Genomic DNA, 24919 nt, shown 5'->3' with positions numbered 1-24919 from the left:
GGCATGATTTCATTTTTTATGGCTGAGTAGTGTTCCATTATGTAAATATACCACAGATTCTTTACCCAGTCATCTGCTGATGGACACTTAGGCTGCTTCCATGTCTTGGCTATTGTGACTAGTGTTGCTGTGAACTTTGGGGTGCATGTGTCTTTTCTAATTAGAGTTCCCTCTGAATATACACACAGGAGTGGGATTGCTGGATCATATGGTAAATCTATTTTTAGTTTTTGGAGAAATCTCCATGCTGTTTTCCATAATGGCTGCACCAAACTATATTCCCACCAATTTTCCTCTCTTTTAATCCATTCTATGATCTGAGGTGAGAGTAAACCTTGAAAATGTTAACCAGCTTGTATCCCTGTCTCATAATGCTGATGACTACCATTTGTGCTGGTTTTAAGGCTAAAATCCCTAATCTGGCTTCCAGTGAATTTTGTGAGCTGATAACTCTATGGCTAATTCTGGTTCCTCTCTCTGTGCCATTTTATTTAGCCCCTGTTGGCATCTTCAACTCTCCAGGGTCTCTCATGTGAGGGACCTGATACATGTTTTTCCTTCTCATGGAAGTGCTCTCCCTTCTCATTCCCCCCAACAATGGGCTGTATTGCACTCATTTTTCAGATCAAATTTATACATCTTTTCTTCTGAGAAGACTTTAAGTTAGATATATATGCACATAAACCCAGAACATTAATTATTTTTCAGTTCTTTGTCTCTTTAAGTCAGTAGTCTACTACTACTACTACTACAGTAGTAATTGGCTCGGTCCAGATATTTTAGTTTCCCACTCCAAATTATATTGTATTAAAAATGAGCTTCAGAAGTTCCAGATTTTTAAAAAATTCCTTAGACAAGTGATAATGTAGCAGAAATAGTTTATAGTAACCATTGAGGTGGTGTCCATAACCCAACATTTTATCTGCTACCAATTTAATAGCCAAAAATTCCTGCCAAGATAATTCTATTCAAGCTTAAGCATATTCAGAAGGAAGTTGTACAAGTAAATAACAACATAGAACTGTAACTGGGGAGCTCCTGGGATGTTTGAGTGATCTAGTTTGGTAGAAGTTCTAGTAGGTGGAAACAAGTGGTGAAGAAGGGATTTGTAGAGGTTTAAGTTAAAGCCACTTTCTAGAACCTTGGATGTATGACTAGAGCATCTGTGCTTTGTGTGTTCACGAGACGTGATCCATTAGATACTGTAAAGAAATGGAATGGTCCTCTTTAACCACGGTGTCATCAGTCAAGTCACATCCTCTCTGAACTTATTAGATACATTTGAAAGGTTAGGATACCCAATCTCTGAGAGATATCTCACAAAGTAACAAGTGAAAACAATAGAACTTGAAGTAGGAAACTTGGATTTGCATTCTAGTCATAACATTGTTTCTGGCTTAGCTCAAAGATAAGTGTTTTAACATTTAAGTAAAGCACAATCTTCTTAATTTTAGTTTGCTCTCACTGTGTCTCTGCCTTGGGGGAAGTAAGCTGGTTACTGTGGCATTGGCACTAATTCTATAGTGTTTGACATTAGATACCTTCTCTTAGCTTCTCTCTGAGAGATGTGCAAGTTCAAGATACAAACTTTGAAGGATTCATGGTTTCTCAATAAATCTTTAACACCAAAGATTTGGTTCATCCTTCTATTCACCACCTACTGTATCAAAAAATGTTTAAACCATATATACATATATGTATATATATATAAATCTCATGTTAACTAGAGAAAAACATGGAATAAAAACACTTTTTAAAAAAATCTATTTTCATAGGTGAAGAAATTCAGGTTATCAGAGGATTATAAGATTGCCTTAATTGGGGAACAAGAGAAGCAATGTATTTACTAATAAGAGAGGCAAGTGGCTTAAAAGCTGAAAGCATATACTTTTCATAAAGAAAATTTGAGGTTCAAATACTAGCTGCTGTTGACTAGTTCTGGGACCTTCTTAAATTATGTGAGGATTATAATAATACTTACCATATACATTGTGGAAAGAATTAAGTGGTTAAGTATAGAACTGAGGATGCTCTGGGCCCAGTGAGTCATGTTTGTACTAGTCTCTTTGTATTAACAGTGGCAGGAGTAGCGCAATGAACTGCCATTTGTAAAGCGACCAGCATGTGCCTGACACGTAAACACTCACTGACCCACACGAGACACTCACATGTTGGGTGCTCACTGTGGGCCTGACATGTCAACACTCACTGACCCACACGAGACACTCCATGTTGGTTGCTCACCTCGTGCCTGTCACATAAACACTCACTGACCCACATGGGACACTCACATGTTGGGTGCTCACCGTGGGCCTGGCATTTGGCTGGATGCTTTCCTTTATGTCTCCTTAACTCCATCAGACCACCTGTCATAGCTCATCATTTTTCTCACCTGCTGGATGAGACTAAGGGATTTGCCCTGCATGAAACAATTAGTAAGTAAAAGCCCTAATTTCAAAATCAGATCCTGACTCCCATTCCGGTGGTCTTTCCAAGTCACAGACTGAATTTTTTATCATTTTATCTAGACAGTAAGGGGTTCATGAATTGTTGACTTGATCCATATACCTTTAATTCTTTCAAAACAAAAATCACTAATTTTTTTTTTCTCATGACAGTTATCAGACTTCCCCTCTGTGGACATGGAAATAGGAAATCGCACTGTCCTGACTGAATTTACCTTACTGGTCTCTCTTCAGACCCCCAGTGGCAGCTGATTCTATCTGGAATATTCCTGGTGCCCTACATGACCACCTTGTCAGGGAACATGACTCTAGTTATCTTGATCCATGTTGACTCCCACCTGCACACACCTATGTATTTTTTCATTGACAGTCTGTCTTTTTTGGATTTCTGGTACACTTCTGTGCATACTCCCAAATCCTGGCAAATTGTGTCTCAGAAGATAAGTGCACTTCCCTGGCTGGGTGTGGAGCCCAGCTGTTCTTTTCCTGTGTTGTGACTTACAGTGAGTGTCATCTCCTAGCGGCCATGGCCTATGACTGCCAACGCGGCCATCTGTAACCTGTTACTCTACTCAAGCACTATGTCCAGCTCTCTCTGTACTGGACTCATTGCTGGCTCCTACACAGGAGGCTTCTTGAATGCCATCGCCCATGCCACCAACACCTTTTGCCTGAGGTTCTGTGGCAAAAATATCATTGACCACTTCTTCTGTGATGTAACCAACATTGGTGAAAATGTCTTGTACATACACCCAGGTCTACAAAAAGGTCCTCGTGGAAGTGGTGGGCTTCACTGTCCTCTCCAACATTCTTGCCATCCTAATTTCCTATTTCAACATCCTTCTGGCTATTCTGAGGATCCACATGGCCTCAGGAAGGCGCAAAGCCTTCTCCATATGTGCGTTACACCTCGTCTCAGTCATGCTCTTCTATGGATCCTTGCTCTTCATGTTTTCAAGGCCAAGTTCCACCTACTCCCTGGGGAAAGACAAAGTGGCTGCCCTGTTCTACACTGTGGTCAACCCACTGCTCAACCCACTCAACTATAGCCTGAGAAACAAAGATGTCAAAGAGGCCTTCTGGAAAGCAACACAGACCAGAAGTTTCCAGAGATGAAGGTTATCTTTTGGCAGCAAGCTCTCATTGCACTTTCCACATATTGGTTTATAAACATGTTTGTAAATGTTGCAACATTTCAAGTAAATACAACAGGTTATACTTAAAAGATGAAACATTGTGATCAAACCATTTTTAATTATTTATTATTTTGTTGTGATTAAACTATTTTAAATCCAAAACACTGAGCTGTTTGATGTTCTACAGTTTTGTATTTTGCTTCTTGGCAGTACTCAATTTTCATACAAATTATCAGCTGGATTATCTGTGAGAGGTTTTAGAAAGAGAAAAGAGGAATTGGTAGGGTTTTGTGCACATACTTTGACTTTGAATCTTAGCAGACTTTTAAATAACACGCCACTGCCCTCTCTTTTTCCATCACAATATTCTTCACATTCCTTTCTTTTCCATTACCACAGACACTCTGTGGGTACTGAACAAGAAGGATTTGGGATATATTCCACAAATCTCAAGAATCAATTTAATATTTTATTCACATTTCCTTAATACCTCATTAAGTAGGTGGAAAAAATTGGATCTATCTCAGGGGAGATAGTAAATTAACATTCAACCATTTGGGATTCCAGAAGCAATAGATAATATTCTATATCACATTAAACCTTGATGTTGTTCTTTGAAAAATACACTAATATTACATTGAATCCATCTTTTGTAGAATAGATTATAGCATGATCATTAAAGCAAAACAAAGCAATGCAACAAAAGAAAATATTTCTCACTGGATTTCTTTGACTAGATAAACAAATATTTTATTAATGCCTCTCCATATGCCTCTCCTGAAGCAATTTATTTGCACCGAGCACTGATTTGAGAAATGTATGTAATTTAGGCTTCACATTATGTTACCTTGAAGAGTTTCTTCAGAGCTTCTTTCATGTCTTTATTCCTCAGACTGTAGAGCATGGGGTTCAGCATGGGGAACAGCACAGTGTAAAATGTGGACATCAATTTGTCCCTCTCAAGGGAATAGCTGGGTGGGAATAGATGTAGAGAATGGAGCCATCGTACAAGGTGACAGAGACCAGTGGGAGGAGCAGGTGGAGAAGGCTTTAAAGTGGCCCTGTGGAGAGTGGATCCTCAGGATGGCAGCTATGATGAAGAGGCAGGAGGCCAGGATGAGCAGAGCTGGGGTGATGACATTGGAGGCCAGGAGAAATTACAGCACATCCTGGTAGGTCTCTTTCACATCACATGCCAACTTCACCAGGGGTGGGACATCACAGAAAAAGTCATCAACAACATTTTCACCACAAAAACTCAAAGTGAGTGTGATGCTGGTGTGTATTATTGCATTGACAAAACCTCCAGTGTAGGAGTAGATAACCAAGCAGATGCACCATCTCCTTGGCATGGCCTGAGCATACAGCAGGGGGTTGGAGATGGCCACATAGCGGTCATAAGACATGGCAGCCAATAGGTAACACTCACTGTACCTGAGCCCAGCAGAGAAGAAGAACTTAACTGCACAGCCAGGAAAGGAGATGCTCTTGTCTTCAGAGATGCAGATCATGAGGATCTTTGGGGTGTAGAGAGAGGAATACTAGAGATCCAGTAAAGACAGATTCCCAATGAAAAAGTACATGGGTGTGTGCAGCCTTGAGTCATTACAGATCAACACCATGAGAGTGGTATTTCCTACCAGGGTCACAGAGTAGACACCAAGGAACATCACAAAGAGGACCAGCTGCATCACGGGGTCTGTCGTGAAGCCCACCAGGATGAACTCAGTGACCATGTGATTGCTTCTCTCCATGCTTTAAGGAGATCTCACCTACAAATGAAAGAGTGAAATGTTTATGGCAACCAGTACCAAAGGAGGTCATTCTCTGTTACAAATCTGTGAGATATAGTCAAGGCCATTGTTATTGGAATAAGGAAGGTCTGAGCAGAAATCTTGGCTGGGTTGGGCAAGTGATGGAAGCTTTCTGAGCCACAACATATTTGTCTTTAAAATGCATTTAGTATCAGGAAGCCTTAATGCTGCTTGGCCATTTATTCTTGTATTAATAAAATATTTCTTGGGCCCTTGGTGCTGTCTAGGCATTGGAATACAGCAGTGAGGTTGATAAGGTTGACTCTTATGGAGTCTTCATTTAGAAGGGATAGATACATAATAAATAAACAAAAAAGTATAGAAATATTTTTAGTTAATGATAGATGATATTAAGAAAATAAAACTGGCTCATGAAGTGAAGAGGAACTGGGAGTGGAGCTAATTAAATTCAAACACTGAGGGAAAAAATCTATTTCCCATTTCCCAGCTACAAATGGACAAGTAATTCAAAGCCTGTGAGATGTGGGAAAGGACCTATGGTTTAGAAGGCAGTGACAGATGAAGGGTAGTAGAATATGCCATCCCAATATGCCACTTTGGCATAAGAATTATTTTAAGCTAATGGCATTAAAAAAATAAAACAGTAGATAACCCAAGTACAGTTTGATCTCCCCTTTACTTCCTTAAAACAACATGTGAGAGCCACCCTCCCAATACCAGGAGAAAAGAAACATTCTTATTATCAAAGACAGGAAGTTGAGACCAAAAGAATTCTACACAAAGAGACTTTGTTAAAATAATTCTTTTTTTTCTTTTTCTTCCATGTTGTAGCATGTATCATTATTTTATTCTTTTTTATTGCCTAACAATATTCCTTTATACAGATACACGATATTTTGTTTACCCATTCATCAACTGACAGATACTTAATTTTTTCCATTTGGCGATTATGAACAATGCTGCTATGAACAAATCTTGACTAGAAATCTAGGAGCACTATTGCATAGTCACACGGTAAATCTATATTTAACATTTTTAAGAACTGCCAGACTGTCTTTCACATTAGCTGCACCAATTTTCAATCCCACAAGCATGGTGTGAGGATTCTAATTTTTTCTTATTTTCACCAAAACAAGTTGTCTGCCTTTGTAATATTAGCAATTCTAGTGTTCCTGAAGTGTTATAATACTGTGATTTTGATTTACATTTTCCTAATGACTAGTAATGTTGATCATTTTTTCATGTGCTTATTGGCCATTTGTTTTTCTTCTTTGGAATAATACCTATTCAAATCTTTGCCCCATTTTTAATTAGGTTTTTTGTCTTTTTATTGTTGAATTGTAAGAGTTCTTATATATTCTGGATACAAGTCTCTTATCAGCAATATGACTTGCAAATATTATCTCCCATTCTTTGGATTATCTTTTCACTTTCTTGATGATGTACTTTCATGAACAAAGGGTTTTAAATTTGATAAAGTCCAATTTATTTTTTTCCTTGCTTGTTTTTGGTGTCTTATCTAAGAAATAATCTAGCTCAATAGCCTAAACCCATGGTCACAAAGATTTGCTCATTTTCTTTTAAGATTTTTATAGTTTCAGTTCTTAAATGTAGACCTATGACCCATTTTGAGTTTTCTGTATATAGTGTGAGATTGGGGACCAACTTCACTGTTTTGAGTGTAAATATCTAGTTGTTCCAACACCATTTGTTGAAAAGATTATTCTTTCCCAACTGAATTATCTTGGCATCCTTGTCAAAAATCAGTTGATTATTGTTTTGGTTTCCTGTTGTCCCTGTAACAAGTTACTTCATACTTAGTGGTTTAGAACAATACAAATATATTATCTTATAGTTCTGTAGGATTAGAAGGTGGACTCAACATGGGTCTGACAGGGCTGAAATCAAGATGTTGGCAGGGCTGTGTTCTTTCCTGGAGATTCTCAGGGAAAACCCTTTCCTTGACTCTTTCAGCTTCTAGACACTGCCGACATTCCATGGTTCATGATCCCTCTCCACCATCTTTAAAGTTAGCACCATTGTTTCTCTATGACCATTCTTTAACAATCACATCTCCCTCTGACTCCTTCTGCCTCTGTTTTCAATGTTTAAGGATCCTTGTGATTATGTTAGGTCCAGCCTATAATCCAGTATAATCTATTTTAAAGTCACTTGATTATCAACCTTACTTTCCACTTCCCTTGTAACCAAATATATTCATATGTTCCAGGGATTAGAATACTAATGTTTTGGAAGGCATTATCTTACCTACCAAAACCACAAATGTAGCATTTTTTTTCCTGGACTCTCTATTCTATTCCTCTGATCTCTGTGTCTACCTTTATGCTGGTGCCTCACTGTTTTAATTCCTGTAGCTTGTAGAAAGTTTTTAAATTGAGATGTGTGAGCCCTCCAGCTCTGTCCTTCCTTTTGCAACAATTCTTACCTTCCTTTTGCCTACACATATATTCTTAGTCATTGTTTCACAATTGCTTCTCTTTGTTCAACTTGTAGAAATCATTTAGATTTTGCCACTTCTTTGGGTCTTTATTTCTTCATGAGGGCTTCCCTGTGATATAAAACTTATACTAAATAAATGTGTATTCTTTTCTCCTGTTAATTTGTCTTATGTCAGTCTAATTTTCAGGCCCAGACCCTAAAGTAAAATTTTGCCTCCCCTGCACAGTTTTCCTCCACAATCACAGAGGAAATTCTCCCCTCAGTTATTCTGCAGGATCCTTTGGCACATTTATAATCCCAGAGAGAGAATCAAACTGAGCATTAGAGTGAACTGTCACAGTGGAGACCAGCAAATTATCCATCTGGTTATGGCAAGTAAAAAAAAAATTAATTGTAAGCTCTTTTGGGGTCTAAAAGCCTAGGATTTAGCACTATTTTCCAGTTTTTGTAACTAGCCATGTACAATTCTACAAAGGACACATCCCAGTTTGATCCCATCTGTAGTGGTAGTTCTCAGTTCTATCACATTAAAAAATTTCCACTTTACAACAAACATTTTTTAATGCTTTTTTATGGTCTAAAATGAAATTTATAGTTAATATAACATTTTGGTCCTCTGAGACCCAAAATCCCATTTGGCAGTTGTTCTCCCACACATAAAACAAAAAATATTCTTGGACACCCTGCTGGTGTCCAAGAATTCAACACAATTCTGACATTCTCTACCCTGAGATAGCATTGGATTTTACAGGGAAAGGGCTCAGTCCCACAAGACTGCTCCTTCTCCCAACTTCAGATACCAGTTGCAAGCCCAGGTTGTTACCTGTACTTCTGAACAACCTGCTATAACTCAGAGGTTTCCAGGAGCCCCCAACTTGAGTTTAATTAAATTGCCAGAGCAACTCACAGAACTCAGAGAAACATTTTATCTAGGAGTTATGTGAAGGACTAAAAAGACAGCTGGAGAATATCCCTGAGGGGTAAGATTACTTGTGATGATATTCTGCCCAGTTCACATTTTCATGAGTCTTCTGGGTCTCTGGGGTCATGCAGAGATGTGAGCCCACTAGGAAACAAACTACAAGACAGTAGAAATTTTTGTCTCTTTTGTTCATTGCTGTACACATGGTACCTAGAATATTACCAGGCATATAGTAGACACACATACATATTTAATGAATGAATGAATGAATGAACAAATGAATGAATGAGTTGCAAGAGAAACAAGTTGATAGTATCAATTTTCTGGGTGGCTTCTAATGATGTCATTTTATCCTTTGACTATCAGCAGAATTGTTTGAGATCTCATATGTGTTTTCTGGCACAAGTAACCCTTGGCCAGTTGTGTTGCCTGCAGAAGGAGTAGAAAGAAACAGACAAATATGCCTACAAAATATCCTTACCAAATATTTGTTTGTCCAAATGGACTGAATCTGTGTTGTCAGCTAAAGAATGTCACTCACCATCTGGCCCTACAGGGGTTGAGTCATTAGCCACTGAATTTGCCGACCTTCAACACACCCTGAAAACAGTTCAGGGTGGAGATGAGGAATGAGACACTGTGCTCTGGGAAAACTGTCAGGACAGGCCTTCAAATAGATATTTCCAGGAGAAAATTCTATGAATGCAATTTCCTGCATCTTCCCTTAGAAAGAGAAGCACTAAGATCACTACGATGTCTGTGTCTTGTGACCAGCAGCAACCTTCTTCCAAGCTGTGTGCTTGATTGCACGACACCTGTAAAATCATGTATATGCTGACCTCCCATCTTGTGTCTTCAGAGCAGTTCCTCAGAGGCATCTAAGAGAGTGTCCCTCGTGTCTCTCAGGCAATAGTCCTAAGTCCCCAAATAAAACTGAAACTGACAGCTCTCACATTGTGCTTTTTTATTTCAATCAACAGTGTAAAAGAAGCTTTTCAGATCAGCAACAGACTTTCTGTTATAATATGCCACGATGGATATAGGAAGCCTGCTCTAGAAATCAGAGCTGACTGTTTAAACCAGAGACAACTTGGATACCATAAAAAAATTGACTTTCAGGCAATTAACAAGGATTCCACTTCTCCATCACTAGTCAATATTGTAAAGGCTCAATTTCTTTACATATGAATCAAGGATAACTTATCCCTCCTATGGTGTGTTGTTACTGAGATAACTCAAGGGAGGACTAAGCACAGTGCCTGGCACATCATAGACACTCAGGTAACCAGTGGTTCTCAAATGTCATGCCCATGGCATTCACCTGGCCCAGCACAGAGCTCCTAACTCAGCAGGCTGGTGGTGGGGTCCAGGAACCAGCTTCCACTGAAGCAGCCCAAGGGCTTGTCTGCAGATCAAGTCTGAGAGATGCTGGAATAAAAATCAGTTGTTTCCTTATTTTTCTTCATATCAGGAGTCCTGTCTCCATTTTAATGTTGTGAAGACTCAAAGAGTTAACAAATGCAAAGATGTGTTGCATGTTCATATTTTAAAAGGGAAGCTACAGACAGAGCTACTTTGAATCCTGACACCAACACAGGAAAAGATGGGGCACACATTTCCCTGGGCAGGGACTGAATCAAAGAACTGAGTTCTGTGTTTGTTAACCAGAGCCAGAACACTGTGACAATCCAGCTGTGTTTGTTAAGTAGCTGACATGTTGTCCTTCCTAACTAAGGATATATTTCTGTGTCAAATTAAACAATGCACTTTTCTTTCAAAACTATTAAAATATAACCTTTTATATTTAGAGAGAAGCTTCTCTTAGCTGGAATTGTTCTCAAAAATGCCACATGCCTTTGTGCTGTCTTAAAGAATATTAAACTGAAAGAAATTTGAAATTTTTGGGATGTCTTTTGGCCTTTAGAAAAATAACCTCAAGTAATCACTGCTGCTTCATCCTGTTACTTCAGTTGCCCTTGCAATGTTAACAATGCTGCTTATTTTGTAAGTGGTTCCTGATAATATCTTGCTTCCGTGTTTTTTTTTTTTTTTGGTATATTTAGGTTATTATTATTTCTTTCTGTCATCCCTTGTCTTCTTCTGCAATATTAATGGATATTTTTGTCTCTAATAATGAAAAGTGCTACTTCTTCTTGAACTCTCAGAAGTTTCAAAAACTTCAGTAGGAAGATGGTGAAGATATTTCAAAAGATTCCCTTTCATTAGCACATATTGTATCTTAGTATGTGAATGATCTTAAGACAGGTTGTGAGGAACAGGTAACATTTTCCATCTAACTGTAGCATCTGAATTGGTCAATTTACCTAAAATTCTCAGCAACATCATCACCTCAACAGGGTTCAAATCTGCTTGTCCCAGAATCTTTTATGCCAGTTTCTGAATCCCCAGGGTTGTACTTCCTGCAGCCCCTTAGGATTTCCTAGGCTTTGTTAATATCTAACAGGACAATTAAATAACATTGCATGTTGACAAATTGTGTATTATTCAATGATGGGAAATATATATTTTTTGAGACTACAATTCCCTGGTGAAATGTAATGTCACAATTTCCATTGACATTCTCTCTAGTTATGTAGAAGGCAAAATAAACATATGTACACACGCTTGTGTATACTATACATTTATATGCATATATTTGCATATTAAAGCATATACGTTCAGTAATGCTAATATCTTTATTATCTGTTGAATACACTTCTTTTGTCCTTCCAAATCCATTCTCTACACTTTTAACCCGCTCTTTGCTTCAGGATGATCAGTTGTCTTAACTGTATCAGTAGGTTCCTTTGTGCTCTGTCTGCTTAATGGGTTTAGCCAGTGGTTGTCACTGGTGAGGAAGTAAGTGAGGTCAGAGTGATTTTTCTCTGTCCTGTTTTTTTGCAAAGATACCACAGATATCTGTATCCCTGGACCTAGACCATAGCTCCTGCCAAGTGACCCATTTCCAAGCTCTCTCTCCAGAGCGTATAACCTCACTCTGTTCTTACACCATCAAGAATAGAGAAGTAACACTCTCCGAAGTTATTAGTTCTAGGGTTAGTACACTATTTCTTGGGATACAAATAGAAATTATACATATCTTTTGGTAAGTTGGCTTTTGTTGAAATTTAAATTTGGACTATCCAATGGAAGAAAAGAAACAGGCAGGCAGAAAGCCATATTGCAATATTTAACTTCCAGAGCAAGAAGGCAGCAATTTCCCAATGTGCCAAAAACCCTAGATCATAACCAAATATTTTGTTGTTCAGATACTCGTGGCAGAGTCTCATGGATTAGGTGATTCTTATGGAATGAAGTAGCTAAGAAAACAACAAAGGTGATACTTTTCTTGTAAGGAAAAAATATCTGTCTTTACTTGGATAAAAACTAGCTCAAGATGGTCCAGTAGGGAAATGCCACTCCTTGATAATTCTCCAGGCTGAGCTAGTTTACAGCCACTGAAAACTTGAACCAATGGGGAAACATGGATCCTTTGAGGAAGAATCTTGAAACTTAGCCAGTGTGTACACTGTACATCTTCTTCCAAGGCTTCTTGTGAATGGCTAGCAACCATTTATGACAGTAATCTTATATGGGGAAAAGGTAAATATCTAGATCTTCTGTGGGTTATTGGATATTGGCTCTGAATTAACACTAATTTCCAGTGACGGAAAAATATTAGGGGTACACACTTAACAATGGGACTTGTAAAATAATTTAAAGATAGTTTTGGCTTGCATGCATCTCTCATTGAGCCCAGTCAGAACAGATATGTAGATGATTATTTTTACCCAGACCCAGACATAATAATGGGTATAGATACATACAATACAACAAAACCCTCATTTTAGCTCCCTGTCCCTGACCCATGGAAAGAGGATTACCGTCGTTGGGAGTTCAGGTAGAAATTCCTGTAATTGCTTCCCCTAGACCTCCTCAGCTAAGGCAGTATACAAAATGCAGTGTAGCCTCCCTGGGGGCAAGTGCTGAAATTAGTGCTTTCATCAAAACTTGAAGATGCCAGGTTAGGGATCTCAGTCCCTCACATTGAACTCCTCTCTTTGTCTGAGGGAAAAGGATTGAGGGTCTTCAAAGGGGAGGTCATGACTGAACAATGATTGAATGCTTCCCCAGCAAAACACCCTCAGGTGCTCTGACCCTTTGGAATCCAGGAAGTACCCTGGACATGCTGGGCTCCTTCTGCATTGAACTAATAGGGGCCACTCTGCTGGGCAGGGCGATTGATGCCAGTCACCAGAGAAAAATTATTGGAGGCTGTAAAATATGACCAAAAAGTATCATGGCTGGAACCCAGGGGATTTAGCAGTGCATTTCCTAGCATCTCCTTAACCTTCTCTGTCAAAGGAAAAGTACCACAAACAAATAAAAACAAGACAATCAAAGACCCAGTTCTAACATTAAGGTAATTCGGACAACTTACCAGGTAACTTTCATTCAACTGAGGGGCTGAAAAAACGTGAAGGGACCACAGACAAGCAAGAAGGGAGGTAAAGAGAGAGGTTTGCTTTGTAATTATTACAATGGGCATTTATAGTAAATTTTAGCCATATGGATCCTATTGCCCACCTCCTTTTTTTTTTTAACCAGATACAACTCTGAATGTAAATAAAAAAACCCTATAGAGTGTGACTTTGGAGATACCAAAAGTCCTGCTCTCCAGAAATATCCACTGGCCATCACTTTCTGTGAAAGACCATAAGTATGATTTTTTTAAAATAGCACGTGTAAATCCAAGGAAATTTTTGCATGCTGAAGTATACTGACAAACATATGTACTTAAAAAATGTTTATTAAAGCTCATATATCTAAAAGACACAGATTAGAACCTACTTTCATTTAAGACTTTGAACTTCATTTGTAATTTGAGTAATAAAAGTGTCTTAGAAATATATGCTGTAATTTCAAATTAATGTTGAAGATTCTTCTGAATGCTTTACAACCATAAGCTGCACATGGAACATTCCCAACAGTCAGTAAAAAATACTGACTGCCAAATTTACACTTAAACATATTATAAAACATTCTCTAGGAAAAGGCAAGATGGCGGAGTAGAAGGATGCTTGTAAGTCACCCTCTTCCATAAATACACCAAGACCCACATCTACAGGCCCACTCAGCCAACCAGAGCACCTGCGGAACTCCAACAGATCATCGCCCTCTTCAAAAGATAAAGATGCCAAAAATCTGGTAGGAGAAAAGGAAAAAAGAAAGAACAAAAGGCAAAGCAGCGTGGGATGGGTCCCTCGGGGAGGGAGCGGCAAAGGAGGACTGGCGCTAACTCGCTGGGTCTCCCCTCTCCAACTGAGAGGCCAGCGGGATGGAGGGGGAGCCTCCGAGGCTCAGATCTGTACAGAACAGCCCTTGTCTGACAAAACTAAGTTAAACGGACACAGAGCGTCCCCCCGACACCCAGCCTGAGATGCGGGCTGGCAGGGGCGGGCAGGGCCAGGCTGCACAAGCTGGGCGGAGGACGGGGGCGGCTGCATGGAGGCATCCCCGGGGGACTGCAAGGGGCTGGGTGCAGTGGCTGTGGGTGTACAGGACAGAAAAACTTGGGCCCTCCATAAAACAGCAAGGCTGATGTACTCTTGGGGGAAGGGTGCATACCCCCATCTCTGAAAAACCGTGGAAACTTTTCAGGGGAAGAGAGGCAGGGCTCAGGCACAGCTGCCATATCTTCCGGCGCTGAGCACCTGGGTGGGGGCGGGGGCGAAACCTGCATCCTCACTGAAGGGCTTAGCAGCCTCAAAGGCCAGACTGAGATGGGCCTACAGCTCGGGGCAGATATGATCTTTCCATCCTGGTCCCTCAGAGAACTTGCTCCACAAAGACAAACAAGGAGCTGGGTCTTGGCTCGGAGCAGGGACGAGGCTGTCCCTCGGTCTTCCCGGATCCCACCCGCAGAGCGCTGACCAGGGCGGAGCACGCAGCTGCACAGAGCAGCGGAGCTACCGGCGGTGCAGGTAGAGGGAGAGCGGCCTCCCTCCTGTCGGGCAGGAACACAGCCCCTGACCGAGGTGCTGGGAGGGGGCACGACCCGCCCTCCTACATGGCCAGTCTGCAAAATCTGACTGCGGCATCCGGAGGGGCAGTGACCCGCCTGCCCACAGCAGAGGAGAGCTGCAACTGACCCAGTATTAGGAGGGGGCATGATCTGCTTGCCAACAGATGCTGGGAGCAGCACAGAAGAGGGCACCAACGGAGGGCTTCTGAAAACAAGCTGAGCTTCCAAAACAGGATGGAGACAGAAGGACTTCATATTAAAAGCACAGAGACTCCAGGAGAACACCGACAACCCCTTTTTCTGTTTTTTTTTTTTAAATCTGTTTTCACCTGTTCTATTTTCAATTACTCTCTTAATTTTTACTTCTTTATTCATTTCTATTTCTCTTGGGTTTTGATGTCCTGTTATTGATTAGACACAGGTTTCAAATACATCTATTCATCTCCTCACCCCTTTTTTTTAAGGTTTTAAAAGGACGTCTCAACCCGATTGATACTCTGCTTCAACTCGCTCTTCTATTATTCATTATACACTGTTTTCAAACCCTCTTTCTCCCTTCTTTTGAAAATCTTTCTCTCTCTCTTCTGTTTTTTCTTTTTTTCCCTAAATTCTATTCCTAAATAGGCATTAGATAGATAAAATCCTTAAGATCCAAGATAGAAAACTGATACTCCATAAACCACAGTGCCAGAGAGGTATGAGCAAGATGAAGAAGCAGAGAAACCTTTCCCAATTAAAAGAACAAGAGGAATTCCCTGAAAGAAAGATCAATGAAATAGACATCGATAGCCTACTAGATCAAGATTTCAAAAAAGGAGTGATCAAATTGCTGAAGGAATTAAAAGAGATAGTGTTTAGAGATATAAAATATGTCAAAAATGAAATTGAAGCTATAAAGAAGAGTCAAGTAGAATGGGTAAACTCATTGACAGAGATAAGGAATGATCTAATAGCTGTGCAAACCTGACTAGTTAATGCAGAGGAACGAATTAGTGATCTAGAAGACAGGGCAATAAAAAGCAAACATTCAGAAGAACTACAAGATAAGCAATAATAAAAAAAAATGATAATAGCATAAGGGACCAATTGGATAATATAAAGCATCCCAATCTTCGCATAATAGGGGTCCCAGAAGGGGAAGAAGGATCAAAGGGGATTGAAAAGGTTTTCAAAGAAATCATGACTGAAAACTTCCCAAACTTAAAGAAGGAATCAGATATCCAATTACAGGAAGCTCAGAGGGTCCCAAACAGGAAGAACCCAAATAGACCCACACCAAGGCATATCATAATCAAGATGGCCAGAGTCAAGGATAAAGAAATGATTCTAAAGGCAGCAAGAGAAAAGCAAAGGGTGAATTACAAGGGAACCCCCATAAGTCTCTCAGCTGATTTCTCTACACAACACTACAGGCCAGAAGGGAGTGGCAAGATATATTCAAAGCCCTGAATGAAAAAAAATGCAGCCTAGGATACTTTATCCAGCAAGGCTATCCTTTAGGATAGATGGAGAAATAAAGTGTTTCACAGACAAAAAAAAACTGCCGGAGTTTAGCAACACTAAACCCACGGTAAAAGAAATATAGAAAGTGCTATTCTAAATAGAAAAGAAGCAGGATGCTACAGAAATGAGAAACTCACAACTGGAAAGGTGATAACTCATGAATTACAAATAAAGAAAACATACAAATCACTGAGAGTGGGAGAGGGAGGCAGGGAAATATAGAATATTTTTTCTTTCTTTTTTAAATTTTTTTAACAGTAGGATGGGTTTGAGATCATGTTACTATCAGTTTAAAAAAAACAGTTATAGTAATGGGTTAAAAGACTTACAAAAAAAGGTAACCACAAGTCAAAAATTTACTAGGGAGTCACAAAATGAAATAAAATCCATGATAATAAAAAGGAAAATTACCAAACCACAAAAGGAAAAAGAAAGGAACAAAGAGGATATACCAATTCAACTGCAAAGATAAGTTCAAAATGGCAATAAACACACATCTCTCATTAATTACTGTAAATGTTAATGGACAAAATGCTCCAGTCAAAACACATAGAGTGGCAGACTAGATAATAAAGCAAGAACCTTCAATATACTGCATACAGGAGACCCACTTTAGGGAGAACCCACTTTGATTGAGAGTGAAAGGATGGAAAAGGATATTCCATGCAAATGGAAAAGCCAAAAAAGCAGGTGTTGCAGTACTGATTTCAGACAAAATAGACTTTAAAACAAAGGCTATAAAGAAAGATAAAGAAGGACATTTTATAATGATTAAAGGAGTGATACAAGATGAAGATAGTACACTCGTTAAAATATATGCACCCAATATAGGAGCACCTAAGTACATACAAGAATTACTAACAGAGATAAAGGGGGATATTGATGGGAATACAATCATAGTTGGAGATTTTAACACTGCATTAACATCACTAGACAGATCTTCCAGACAGAAAATAAACACGGTGACAGAGAAATTAAATACTACAATAGAAAAACTAGATTTGGTGGATATTTTCAGAGCATTACACTCCCCAAAATTAGGATACACATTCTTTTCAAGTGCACATGGAACATTTTCCAGGATCGATCATGTACTTGGACACAAAAGAAACCTCAACAATATTAAGAGGATAGAAATTATCTCAAGCATCTTTACTGACCACAATGCCATGAAACTGGAAATCAACAACAGTGAAACAAAGGAGAAAAAAAGAAAAGCATGGAGATTAAACAATATGTTATTGAAAAAACAATGAATCAATGAGAAAATTAAAGCTGAAATTAAAAAAAAATCTTGAGACAAATGATAATGAAAGCACAACCTCTCAAAACCTATGGGACACAGCAAAGGCAGTGCTAAGTGGGAAGTTTATAGAGATACAGGCCTTCCTCAAAAAAGAAGAACAATCTCAAATAAACAAGTTAACCCACCACCTGAATCAATTAGAAAAAGAAGAACAAAAAGCCCCAAAAAGCAGCAGAAGGAAGGAAATAATAATGATCAGAGAGGAATTAAATACAATAGAGATTAACAAGACCATAGAAAAAATCAACCGAACAAAAAGCTGGTTTTCTGAAAAGTAAATAAAATTGACAAACCTCTGGCCAAACTCACAAAGAAGAAAAAAGAGAGAGCACAAATTAGCAAAATAAAAAAGGAAAATGGAGAAATTACAACAAACAAAATAGAAATACAGAATATCATACGAGAATATTATGAAAAACTATATGGAAACAAACTGGATAACCTAGAGGAGGTGGACAAGTTTCTGGAAACATACTGTCCACCAAAACTGAATCAAGAAGAAACTGAACACTTGAACAATCCAATCACTAGAAAGGAAATACAAATAGCAATTAAAAACCTCCCTACAAATTAAAGTCCAGGACCGGATGGCTTCACCGGGGAATTCTACCAAACATACAAAGACTCATACCAGTCCTTCTCAAACTCTTCCAGATGATTGAAAAGGAGGGAATACTCCCAAACTCATTCTATGAAGCCACCATCACCCTGATACCAAAAGCAGGCAAAGACACTACAAAAAAAGAGAATTATAGGCCAATATCACTGATGAACATGGATGCCAAAATCCTCACCAAAATTTTAGCAAATAGAATCCAACAACACATAGAAAAGATTATACACCATGACCAAGTGGGGTTCATCCCAGGGACACAAGGCTGGTTCAACATACACAGATCAATCAATGTAATACATCACATCAACAAGAGAAGGGACAAAAACCACATGATCATCTCAATCAATGCAGAAAAAGCAGTTGATAAAATTCAACATCCATTTATGATAAAAACTCTCGCCAAAGTGGGTATAGAGGGAACATATCTCAACATAATAAAAGCAATATATGACAAACCTACAGCCAGCATAGTACTCAATGGTGAAAAACTCAAAAGCTTTCCACTAAAATCTGGGACAAGACAAGGATGCCCACTATCACCCCTCCTATTCCACATAGTCCTGGAAGTCCTAGCCACAGCAGTTAGGCAAGAGAAAGAAATAAAAGGGATCCAAATTGGAAAAGAAGAGGTAAAAATGTCATTATATGCTGATGACATGTTATTATATATAGAAAACCCTAAAAGGTCCACACAAAAGCTACTAGAGCTGATTGAAGAATTCAGCAAGGTAGCAGGTTACAAAATTAATGTCCAAAAATAAGTTGCATTTCTTTACACTAACGATAAATCAACAGAAAAAGAAAGTAAAGAAACAATCCCCTTTAAAATAGCACCCAAAGTAATAAAATATCTGGGAATATATCTAACCAAGGAGGTGAAAGAATTATACACAGAAAGCTATAAACCATTGATGAAGGAAATTAAAGAAGATTTTAAAATATGGAAAGATATTCCATGCTCCTGGATTGGAAGAATCAATATTGTTAAAATGGTCACACTGCCCAAAGCAATCTACAGATTTAATGCAATTCCTATCCAATTACCCAGGACATATTTCACAGAACTAGAACAAATCATAATTTTTTTGAATTTTGACTTATAATGAGACACCCAAAAGCCAAACCCATGGCCAATGACTCTTTTTGAAATTTTAAGATGGTATGAGCCTGGTGCAAAGGAAATCCAGGCCCAAAGGAGCACTGTGTAGTTTAATGCTCCACTGCTAGTAGGTCATATCATTTTCTCTTTCTGGCCCAAATACTTACCTGTTTTTCACCTTTAGGGAGAGGTAGAATGTCTCCTCTTCTCTTAATGTGCTGTGCTGAACAAATATTCTGAGAAGAATCCAAAGACAGTCAGTCTCTCTAGTAGTTGTCTCTGAGCCACTTGCTCATCCCACATTTGCTTCTGTTTGTGGGAGGCATTTAAGCTTCAGAGTCACAAATAATCCCCTGAGAAAATGTGATGAAATGACTTCTACACTCACAGGATACTCAAGGATTTAATGAACTGTCATCCCCCAAGGAATTTCACTCTCACTTTCTTCAACATTAATGATAAAAGAAGGAAACACGAGGGAATTCTTTTCTCCCTCTCTAGTTGTGATGGTGGAGTCAGTAATGAGTGTTACATGCATTATTTTTACAAGCCCAAATCTGCCTTCATGGTGTGATTTTGATGGCAGTTTAGAAAGGTCTGGTTGCTGATGTCTGAAGTCTTTTCAAAGAGGATGATGATACTTCCCATGTTATATGGAGTGGCCACATTTAAACTCTATTTTTTTATTGGAAATACAGTCAATTATGATGTGTCAATTTCTTATGTACAGCACAATGTCCCAGTCATGCATATACATACATGTATCAATTTTCATATTTTTTATTAAAGTTTATTGCAAGATATTGAACATAGTTCCCTGTGTTATACAGAAGAAACTTTTAAAAAATCTATTTTTATATATAGTGGCTAACATATGTAAATCTCAAACTCCCAAATTTATCCCTTCCCACTCCTTTTCCCCAGTAACCATAAGATTGTTTATTATGTCTGCAAGCCTGTTTCTGTTTTGTAGATGAGTTCATAGTATACATATATATATATAAATTTATTTTTTATATTCCACATATGAGTGATATCATATGGTATTTTTCTTTCTCTTTCTGGCTTACTTCATTTAGAATGACAATCTCCAGGTCCATCCATGTTGCTGCAAATGGCATTGTTTTATCACTTTTTATGGCTGAGCAGTATTCCATTGTATAGATACACCACAACTTCTTCATCCAGTCATCTGTTGATGGACATTTAAGTTAAATTCTGTTTTAACTTGAGAAAATCTGGCATAAGGGACTGAAATTTAACATAACAAAAAACCAGTGAGACTGATCTTTTTTGAGAGGGTGATTTGGTGGGCAGGAAAAGGAACAACTGGGGCTCCATGATACTAACATTGTTTTTTTAAAGGACATTTATTCACCAGCGGTTTTGTGGGGTACTTCCCACATGTGATCAACTGAGCCTTCTGATGATAACATCATTGCCTCTGGTTTCAGATGAAGTGAATGACTCATTGATTTATAGGTTAAGTGAATAAGTAATAATTGTTTAACTTTTCCAGGACACACAACTTACTTTAATAGTTTCAGAATGAAAACACTCATCTGTCTGAGTACGGTGCTCATGCTGCATCTCCTTTGATAAGAAAGGTGAGAAGACTGCCATTCATAAGGCAAAGATTCCTACCTAGGAAGAGATCTAGGGCAGCTTTCCTGACACTTCCATTTTTTTACCCCTGATATATACTCACAAAGAAAACAAAGAATGCAGGATGAAAGAAAGATAAGATTCAAATGCCAAAAACATGATTACATGCTTTAATTCTTTTTTAATTTCAAGAGATGGCATATAAATTTGCTTCAGCTCTCCATTGTATAAAGAAAAAGGGAAATTAGTGGTTTTAAGAGTCATATTGCCTACACAATTATTTTAAAAGCCACTTGATTTGGAAATTCTATTTGACCTGAGATAAATTTTTATCCAAGGAGAAAACATTAAAAATAAAATCAAAGAAGCTAATAAAAAATCTTTGTAATACTTTTCTATTTATTCACATTTAGCCTGTGTGTGTCCTTAAGGAACTCTTGTAGACAGTATATAGTTGAATCTTGTTTTCTAGTCTAGCTTCTTTAATTTCATTCTCAAATCTCATTTTATGATGAAAATTAATTTCTAATAACATTTACATATTTTCTTACTAATAAAATTTGTTTTCAAGTCAAACTTTGATTTAAAATAAATATTATTCTCTCATATCTCTAGCTTTGTAGTAATCCATTGTGTGGCTGTACCATTGCCTACTTATCAAGCATCCTGTTGACAGACATTTGAGTTGGTTCTGATCTTTTGCTATTGGAAGAAAATAATGCAACAATAAGTAGCCTAATGCATATGCTTATTCCTACTTTTACCAGCACATTACGTGAGTGGGCTCCTAGAAGTGGGATTGTTAGGTCAAAGGGAAATTTAATGTGCAATTTTGGTAATATTATAGTTTTCCCCTGGCAATGTACAAGAGTGCCCATTTCCCCACAGTCTTCCATAAAGTTTGTTGCCAAATGTTTGTATTTATTTCTCATCTAAATTTATCTATCTATTCTCTCTCTAGTTCACTATCTATCTATAGTTGCCAATCTAAGAGTTGGCAAAAAGAAATAAACTCAAAATGACTTAAAGACATCAACATAAGACAAGACACCATAAATCTCCTAGAAGAGAATATAGGCAAAACATTCTCTTATATAAATCATAGCAGTGTTATCCTCAGACTACCAAGGCAATAGAGATAAAAGCAAAACTAAAGAAATGGTACCTAATCAAGCTTATAAACATTTGCACAGCAAAGGAGACTATAAACAAAAGGAAAAGACAGCCTATGGAATGGGAGAAAATATTTGGAAGTGATGCAACTGACAAGGGCTTGATTTCCAGAATATACAAGCAGCTCACACAACTTAATACCAGTCAACATTCATTAGCACCACAGTGTGGCTTTCCAGCAAGAGTTGGCTGGAAACCATCCACTGATAGTTTCAGTGGAAGCCTACTGAGAGGTTTCTTGATCAGTTGACCCAGCCAGAGAGTGTCTTGGCCACATAGTGAGCCATAGGCATACCCAGCACAACCATGTCCAAAGAAGCCTTGGAGATGGGGGCCTCTTCCAAGTCTGTTCCTATCTTCATGTGCTGCCTCAGCTCCAGAGGTAGTGGCTGCCCTTTGTATCCATTCTTCCTGTATACTTTAGACTTTTCTTGATCACTCAATAGTAGTTAATCCCATTACCAGGTAATAAATGTTTATGTTAAATTTTACCTGATATAATTACTGTGTGGTTTTTCTGTTTCCTGATTGGATCCTGGCTGATAGAAAGGGTGAACATATTTTCATATATTTAAGAGCCATTTGCATTTCTACTTTTGTGAAATGTTTATTCATGTCTTGTATCCATTTTTTCCCAGGGCATATCCCTTCTGTATTTTGATTTATTCACAGATTCTTTTATTTATTAGTTTTTAGATATTCTTTATATATTGGAGACATGTTCTGTTTGTCTAGTATATAAGGCGTGAGTTTTCCACAGTTTATCATTTGTCTTTTGATTTTGCTAAGAAATTTCTTACCATGAAATAATTTTCTTTTTTTCTTTCTTCCTTCCTCCCTCCCTTCCTTTCTCATTCTTCCTCTCCTTTCCTCCTTCCTTCCCTCTCTTCTTACCTCACTCCTTTCTTTACCTTCCTTCCCTTTATTTTTGTCAAATTTATCATTTTCAATTTTACTATTTCTAGATTTTGAGTCCTATTTATACTGTATTCAGATGCAATTAAATTTAAAAATCAGTGTATTTGACAAGATAAAATAAAAAATAACTGTTATGTATTGTTAAATTATGCTTCTGTTTACAAAGGACTGCACCATGTTTTCTCCTAGTTCTTGTGCTATTTAACGTTTTTAAATTTTTAAAATCATAACTCATTGAAATTTTACAGGGTCTAATAAGTAGAAAATATCAAGTTTTCTCTTTTTCTATAAGGCTATCAGCAATTGTTGTTAAAAAGTTTCCTTTCCCCACAGTTTTGAGATGCTATTATCATATATTGGGTTTTCATTTCATTTTATTGGGTCTATATCTGTATTTTTCTATTCTGTTCCTTGTCCTTCCACCAATTCTGTAAAATTGATTTATCAGTAATACACTGCTTTAATTATAAGCATCCTTACATACTTTGCACCAGTAAATCAGGGCCCACCCTGATTTGTTTCCTTTTTTACAGGGGTCTCATGGCTATAATAAGAATAATATCAGTTTGTTCCTATGTAACAACTAATTCACTCTTAATTGAGGAAGGGTATTTATTTGCTTATTAAATAAAATTCACTATTTGCCAATCATGTTTCATACTCTGTGTTCAGAAGAGCCTAATGTATTTTCCCTCCAAAATACAAAAAAAAAATTTTTAAATTTTAAAAAGCAAGTGGTTAAGCATTAAAATAATGTGAATTTTGTCTGAATTGCTAGAGACAAATCAAGCTTTTGTGTCCCCCAGAATTTAGTGCAAACTTATTACACTGTACTGAGAGACAAATCAGAGTGTCTTCTCAAAGTGGCACAGATAATACAAATGCTCATCAGATGATGATCAATTTGTCTCAGACCCTGTACCTCTTGAATGGAAGATGTATTTAGGCAACAGGAAAGCTTGTAAGTCTCCATCTAGACTTCATTGGCTGATGACTCTTCCTTACTCTGGACAGTATGGAGGAGACTCAGGGTGGAGGGAAGTCTTATTTATTAATCATCTATCTATACTCATTTGATGCAATGATGCATGTTCTTTGATTTACCTATGAAGTCACCCTGTGAAGCAGGTGTCAGTACTCTCACACAGAAATGAAGAACCTAAGGCACAAAGAGATTTAGTGCGCTATCTAAAGACACACAACCAGAGAGGCACGGAGCCAGGACTGAAGACCAAGTCTGTCCTTATCCTTGCTACATCCCTGCATCCCCTCCAGTTTGCCCCTCACTGTGATTCAGGCAGCATAACTTCTTATCTGTACTCGAAGTCCTTAGAGAAGGCAAGACCAAAGGCTGAGCAAACCTGCTCTGCTTTTGATTCTTTCAATGCATCTAAGGGGACCAGGCCACCAACTATTAGAAGAGACAGAAAATGAACATTAAATAATTGTTTGGAATACGGGACTGAAAATTCATTTTTCCACTGGGCCCAGGTGTCCTGAGGGTAAAGGAGAGAAATATGGAAAGACATGTGTTTTCCTTAGATTCAGAGGGAAACAAAAACAACTAGATCAAAATGAGGTGACGTGAGGGATGAAGTCCACAGAGACCAAAGAACAAGAAGTGCCTCCTACTTAAAATAAGTCAGGATGCCCTCTCCAGACTCTGGTCCAGAGCCTCTGCAACCGGAAATAACCACAAACAATATCACAGCTGTAACGCAGCAATGTTTTCTGTGTTTTGAATTGTGTTTACCATGACATAACAGATTGGGAAAGTTTAAGGAAAAATGAAGGAGAAAAAACTCAATCTCTGCTGAATGCAGGTGCAACTCTCTTATGAAAGGGAAGGTATAAAGCATTTCAGTTTTCTTACCTCTGTAACAAATGATGTCTAAAGTCCATTCCAACTCTGCCTG

At 38.1% G+C, this 24919-nt stretch overlaps 2 pseudogenes; one reads left to right on the top strand and one right to left on the bottom strand.

Annotated features, from left to right (window-relative positions):
* The first annotated feature begins 2639 nt into the window (after positions 1-2639).
* LOC140693360 (olfactory receptor 9G4-like) lies at positions 2640-3581 on the top strand (annotated as a pseudogene).
* Positions 3582-4439: 858 nt separating this feature from the next.
* Positions 4440-5355, bottom strand: LOC140692952 (olfactory receptor 9G19-like; annotated as a pseudogene).
* Positions 5356-24919: the final 19564 nt, after the last annotated feature.

The sequence above is a fragment of the Vicugna pacos genome, unplaced genomic scaffold (assembly GCF_048564905.1).
Source record: "Vicugna pacos unplaced genomic scaffold, VicPac4 scaffold_19, whole genome shotgun sequence".
Taxonomy (NCBI): domain Eukaryota; kingdom Metazoa; phylum Chordata; class Mammalia; order Artiodactyla; family Camelidae; genus Vicugna; species Vicugna pacos.
Note: the sequence above shows the minus strand (reverse complement) of the source record. Positions and strands in the feature narration are given on the sequence as shown.